The following is a 7,036-nucleotide window of genomic DNA, read 5'->3' on the forward strand; positions in this document are numbered from 1 at the left end:
ATAGCTCATGCATAAGTGCATAAGTCATGCACTGTCCTTATGCACTGTTCGGCAAGTTTTGAAATCTTGGTTTGGTGGTCATGCAATTGTGCATAAGCTATGCACTCTCCTTATGCACCTCTCGGTGGGTTTTGGTGTTTGGAAAATGTGGTTATGCAGTTGTGCATAAGCTATGCACTCTGCTTATGCATGTTTCGGCAACTTTTGAAATTTGGGGAGTGAAGTCATGCGGGAGTGCATAAGTCATGCACTCCCCTTATGCACTGTTCGGCAAGTTTTGGTTTTTCAGAGAATCGGGTCATGCAGAAGTGCATAGGTTATGCACTCTACTTATGCATGTTTCGGCAGCTTTTGGAATTTGGATTGGTGGTCATGCAGAAGTGCATAAGTTATGCACTCTGCTTATGCACCCCTCGGTAAGTTTGGAATTTTCGGATTTCTGGTCATGCAGAAGTGCATAAGTCATGCACTCTGCTTATGCACCCCTCGGCAGGTTTGGATTTTTGGAATTTCTGGTTATGCAGAAGTGCATAAGTCATGCACTCTGCTTATGCACCCCTCGGCAGGTTTGGAGATTCAAAGTTTTTGGTCATGCGGAAGTGCATAAGTTATGCACCCTCCTTATGCAGACTTCGACAGAGAGAGAAAATGCAGAATTTGAAGTTGTGCAAATGTGCATAAGTCATGCACTCACCTTATGCAAGTTTTGACAGTTATGAAATTTGACAAAATGAGGTTATGCAGAACTGCATAGGCTATGCACTCTCCTTATGCACTTGCAATAAGGGTGAAAAATGGCAAGAATTGTGGTTATGCAGGATTGCATAAGCTATGCAGTTGCTTATGCACAATTCAACAAGATTAAGATTTCAATGGAACATGAATTGCAAGTGTGAAAAATACTCTAGAATGAAGAAATATAATTCCATGAAGCATAAACCATGAGAAATTTTCACCAAAAACACATCAATATATACAAAGTTCATCAAAAATGCATCACACAAGCTTGTAGAAGATGGATTCTGCATAAAAAAAAACAGTTGTGACCCATGCCATTTTGATTCGAATTCTGCAAATCAACATTTAGCACATTAAAAACTCAATAAAATCTGCATAAAGTTGCATCTATTCACAAATGATGACCTCCCTAAGTCATGCCAAGAAAATGCAATATTGTCCACCTTGAATCCACAACCCAAATAAGCTCATAACTGCAAAAATGGCTCACTTACCACCATATTAACATTAAAAGCATATTTACTTAAAAGTTACATACCCAACCTCATCAAGAACTTAAGTAATCTGCTGCAGACACCCTCTTTGTTGCAGAATGTCATTTTTTTTTCTCTGCATAAACCAGATTGCAGCTCAAGGACATAATTCATCTGCTGCAGACCTTTCCTTACTGCAGATTTCATTTTTCTCTCTGCATAAACCAGGTAGCAGACCCTGCACTGGTTATGCAGCAAAAATCAATCAATTTGTAGGAGATTTAAAGAACATAATTTCAGGTTAAGGGTCACTCCCCAGCAGTTCACCAACCTTCCTCCATTGAAATATATCTACAAGGGACAAAATTTCAACAATGTCAAAAATTGAATTTGGGGAGATTCAAGATAAAAACAAAAGCAATGAGAATAAAGGTAAATTAGCAAAAGCAAAATAAAAGGACTTGGGATGCCTCCCAAGAGGGCTAATTTATAGTCCTTAGCTGGACTCTTCATGAATTTCACTGAAAAGAGGTGAGGGATTGGAGAGCTTGTAACAGCTTGCTCCCTTTATTGGGTCTCCAGATATGTAATGTTTCAATCTATGCCCATTGACCTTAAAATTCCCAGATTTTTCACTCCAAATTTCAATTGCTCCATAAGGGAAAACTTTAGAAACTCTATATGGACCAGTCCACCTTGACTTAAGTTTTCCAGGGAACAATTTCAATCTTGAGTTGAACAACAAAACTGAATCACCTTCTTTAAATTCCTTTTTCCTAAGGTGCTTATCATGCCAAACTTTAGTTCTTTCTTTGTAAATACGGGCACTTTCATAAGCATCCATCCTCAATTCCTCAAGCTCATTAAGTTGTAATAACCTTTTCTCACCAGCTTGCTTAAGATCAAAATTCAAGGTCTGAATGGCCCAATATTGTGACACCCCTTACCCGTGTACAGTATATCCGAGTAAGTAATGCCACACGGTGTACTGGCACACTCTAATATTCCTCAATTCATTTATATCATGCTTTTGAAGTTAATTTATGAAATATGATTTATTTTAACCATTTATCAAAAGCATTATTCATTTGAGGTTCCGAAGATTTTAAAGAAAATCCGGCAGAGTACCGGCTAAAAATGGAGAAAACAGTTCTTCGGAACCTGTTAAAAACACTTCCAATATTTGTATTTCATCATCTCAAACTCCAATATCCAAAATTTCAACAATATTTCTCAATTCCAATTCTCAATAATCTTTTCATTTCTCAAACATCCATTTCTCATATACAAGCGATAAATACATGCTCAAATTTTTGCATTCATAGTCATAACTTTCATTATTTACATGAACATCAAAATATATTACATGAGTTCAAATACATATGAGAAAGTAAAAATCTGCTACAAAATATCAAAATGACAAAATGACACCTAGTGCCCTACCAATGCACTGCAGGTAGTGAGGTGACACGGACACTGTGCAGATCTACAGGATGAACTCACCCAGTCTGCGGTCTACTGGGCTCACGATCGGGATCTCCAGTACCTACGCGTGGCAAAAGCAACGCGCTAAGCAATAATGCTTAGTGGTGCAATAATATAATAGAAGAAAATAGCAAGAAAATGAATGTGTATAGAATATGTATGCTTTCTTTGTTTGGTATTGGTATATCCATTATTTCGTTAACGTTGTTCACTTTTATTCATTTGGTTGCCCCAAGTAACCTACACTAGACGACTGGACTGGATAACAGGTAACCGCACTTTGGGTACCTAGTACCTCGGGCCGTCACACCATCGGTCACATATGCATCTCCGGTGTGCAGCAGAATAGCTAACAAGTCAGAATAAAATCGAGCACAGGCCAAGTCTCAATATAAAGTCAGAATGGCTAAAAGCCATGAAATCATGTAATGGCTTATTGCCATGTGCAGTACTGCTAACTGAACCCTATTGGCATGCCAAACTATCCAAACCAATCTTGTTAGGTATACTAGGGCATTTGAAACTTTTAAATTCTTCAATTTGTGAATTTCAAATTTTTGGTGTCACTATTCATCATTGGTCAACAAAAATGTTGACTTTTAGAATAAAAATGTGTACATTGACTTTGGCACTCCCAACATACCACATTTGGTGTTTAAAACTTGTTGGCATTAAGTGTTAATACCATTTCAAAGTGTAAACCCACACAAGCAGAATTTTTAGTTTTGGTGAGTCAACTTCACTGTTCCATTGGACACTGTTACTGTGGGAATTTGAAGAAATGTAAAACATGAAAGTTGTTCCTTATTTTGTCTAGTTGAATTTCCTTTTTTGAATCACTCCATTTAGAGTTTTGTAGCTCCAGATATGACCCAAAAACCCAGGCTGGCCGGATTTGCATTCTGCAGAAAATACCATATCTCTGAGAGCATGAACAGTGACTGCCATAGCCATTTGGGTTAGGTTCTGGCCATAATTTGGGGTAGGTTCCTTCATGAAAGTTGTTTGTCTATGTCTTAACTTGTTGCTGTAAAAATTTCAGGTCAATTGACCAAATCTACAGTGAGTTATGGCCTGTTCATTTGGTCAATTCTGCAGAACCAGCTGCAGGGTATCCGGATTGGGGCCAAGTTTTGGTCCTCTTACTTTGGTCTTTTGGGCATGGTTTCTTCAGCAAAAATGTGCCATTATAAGCCTAGTTTCATGTCCAATTGGCCAAACTTCAATTGGACTAACACAGCCCAAGTTATGGCAGTGCAAAGGGACTGAATTTTCAGTCCTATCTTTGCTTGTCTAGGCGATTTATACCTTGACTTTGCCATACCATTTTTCAGTCCAAATTGTATTCAAAATACCTCAAATGGTCACTTATTGACCATTAGATTGTTCTTTAACAGTTTAGTAAGTCAAGTCAATTTTTCATGCCTCAAAACCCTAATATCCAATGCAATTTACCCATAAACCTCAATTAGCACCCTAGTTCAACATCTATATAGGTATATAGCTTAAACATAACCTCCAATTCATGCTAAGTCCATTAAAAACATCCAAAATCATTCCTCTATTAGGACTGTCGAATTCTTTGGTGGAGATATACATTGAATTTGTTTCATTATTTCACAATTTCTAATTCATTACAAGCCTAAATCATAGAATTAATGAACTTTAACTACATATATGCACTAACCTTGTTGTATGCCAATTCACACTTTCACCTTTCCAAACCCTAAGGTTCAAATCAATTTATCCCTAAACCTCAATTTAACACACTAGTTCAACATCTATGTAGTTATATAGCTTAACATAATTTCCAATTCATGTTAAGTCCATTAAAACCATCAAAACACTCCCTTATTCTTCCTCCCTTAGGGCTGCCGGAATTGAAGGCATGCATAAGTATAAATTTCATTCACTTAAATTACCAATTCTTGCTCACTTAAAGGCTTTAACATGAAATAAAGGTGATTTGAGTATTTATATGCACTAACCTTGTTTGGGCAGAATTTTCCAAGCCTCTAAACCTCAATTTCCTTCCTCTTGTTGGCTTCCAAGAGCTTGTTTAAGATGTGGGGTAAGGTTTTAATGAAGAGAAGTTAGAGTTTTGTGGTGTAAACAAGGGAAAAATCAAGCTTGATTGAAAAAAATCAATGGAGGTGTCTAGGGCAATTTTCGGCTAGCTTTTGGGGAGGGAAGTAGCTGCTGCAATTTTTATTATTTTGGTCTTCTTTTAGTCCATTTTAATAGTTAGTTAAATGAGGGCTTAATGGTGATTGGTGGAAAATCTTGAATGACATCATAATATGTCATTATTTGCATTATTTTGCATTTTCTTTTCTTTTCTTTCACTACTCATTTCCAATTTCATTTTTAGTAATGTTTATTCATATTTTATGTCATATTAATTATTTACTCAACTGGACAAGTCGGCCAAAAATCACCTCTGAAGGCGAAATGACCAAAATGCCCTCCGTTTGGCTTAACGGGTCAAAATTGTCTGTACCGAATGAAAAATTTTTCTAGGTATTTTCTTGGCATTCTAATGCTATAGGAACCTCAATGACCCTTCTCTGGAGTCCCAAAAATTATTTTATGAATTTTTTCCCGGGTCTAGGGCTCCTCGTTGCGAGAACCGCAACTTCCCTCCGGTTACCCATCGCTTGGGCACCGGCTCGTTTTACTTGGTTGTATTTTATTTCTAAAATTTTTACTAAGTGTTTCTTATTAATATTTGAGTTAATTATGATTCCCGACTTTAATTTAAATATTTTTCCGGACGTTCTAGTCAGGACCGACCTCGATCACCGAGCATGAGAATGTACGAGTGGTTCTGGGAGGGTGTTACAACTCTTCCCCTCTAATTTAAATTTCGTCCTCGAAATTTACCTGATGCAAACAGTTGAGGGAACTGTTGCCTCATCGTTTCTTCACTTTCCCAAGTTGCCTCCTCGGTGTTGTGGTGCCTCCAAAGCACTTTCACCAGTGGAATTTGCTTGTTCCTCAATTCTTTTACTTCCCGAGCTAGGATCCGTAGAGGTTCTTCTTCATATGTCAAATCCGGTTGTATTTCAATTTCTTCTCTGGAGATGACATGTGAAGGGTCTGAGCGGTATCTTCTGAGCATAGACACGTGGAACACATTGTGGATCTTGTCCAGCTCTGGTGGTAAAGCTAGCCTATAGGCTACTGGACCCACACGTTCAATGACTTCATATGGGCCAATGAACCTAGGGCTCAACTTACCTTTCCTTCCAAACCTCAATACTTTCTTCCATGGTGACACCTTGAGGAACACTTTGTCGCCAACCACATATTCTATTTCTTTCCTCTTCAGGTCGGCATAAGATTTACATGCATGCAGGCAACCTTTAAGTTGGCTTTGATTGATTTCACCTTCTCCTCAGCCTGTTTCACCAGGTCTGGCCCTACCAGTTTGTCTTCGCCCAATTCAGTCCAGCACACTGGAGTTCTACATTTTCTCCCATACGGTGCTTCATATGGGGCCATTTGGATGCTAGCTTGATAGCTATTGTTGTATCACAGTGCCCGATGGGAGATATCTATCCCAACTTCCTCAAACTCAATGACACAACTCCTCAAAGATATCCTCAAGGACTGACATATATTTAGTGTTATTGTCATCATTTTAGTTCAATATTTGTATCAATTTCATGGGTTTCAATTATTTACGGATTACTCTTTCAGTTGCCCATCCGTGCGAGGATGGAAAAGTGTCTTTGAAATGGAGTTGTGTACCCAAGGATTCATGCAACTTCTTCCAAAATCTCGATGTAAACCTTGGGTCTCGATCGGATATGATGGAAAGTGGGATTCCATGCGATCTAACTATCTCATCGATATACAATTACGCTAACTTCTCTAGTGAGTAGTCGGTCTAATCGCGAGAAAGTGTCTTGACTTTGTCAATCTATCAACTATCACCCATCTTTGCATCATGTTTCCTCGGGTGAGAGGTAGCCCACTTACAAAATCCATGGTGACCGATCCCATTTCCATTCGGTATGCGTATAGTGTAGCAAACCTGATGGAACTTGATGTTCTGCCTTGACTTGCTGACATGTCAAGCATTTAGTCACATAGTCAGCTATGTCTCTCTTCATACCAGGCCACCAATACTGAAGCTTCAGGTCATGATACATCTTTGTACTTCTTGGGTGCATGGCATATACACTGGTGTGTGCCTCTTTTAGAATACTGGCCTTTAATTCCCCATCATCTGGTACACACAGTCTTCCTTTGTAACACAGTCTTCCTTTGTAGTACAGACACCCATCTGCTTTCACCACATAGTCAGTTGCTTTTCCCTCTGAGATCTTGCTCAT

The sequence above is a fragment of the Hevea brasiliensis genome, chromosome 3 (assembly GCF_030052815.1).
Source record: "Hevea brasiliensis isolate MT/VB/25A 57/8 chromosome 3, ASM3005281v1, whole genome shotgun sequence".
Lineage (NCBI taxonomy): Eukaryota > Viridiplantae > Streptophyta > Magnoliopsida > Malpighiales > Euphorbiaceae > Hevea > Hevea brasiliensis.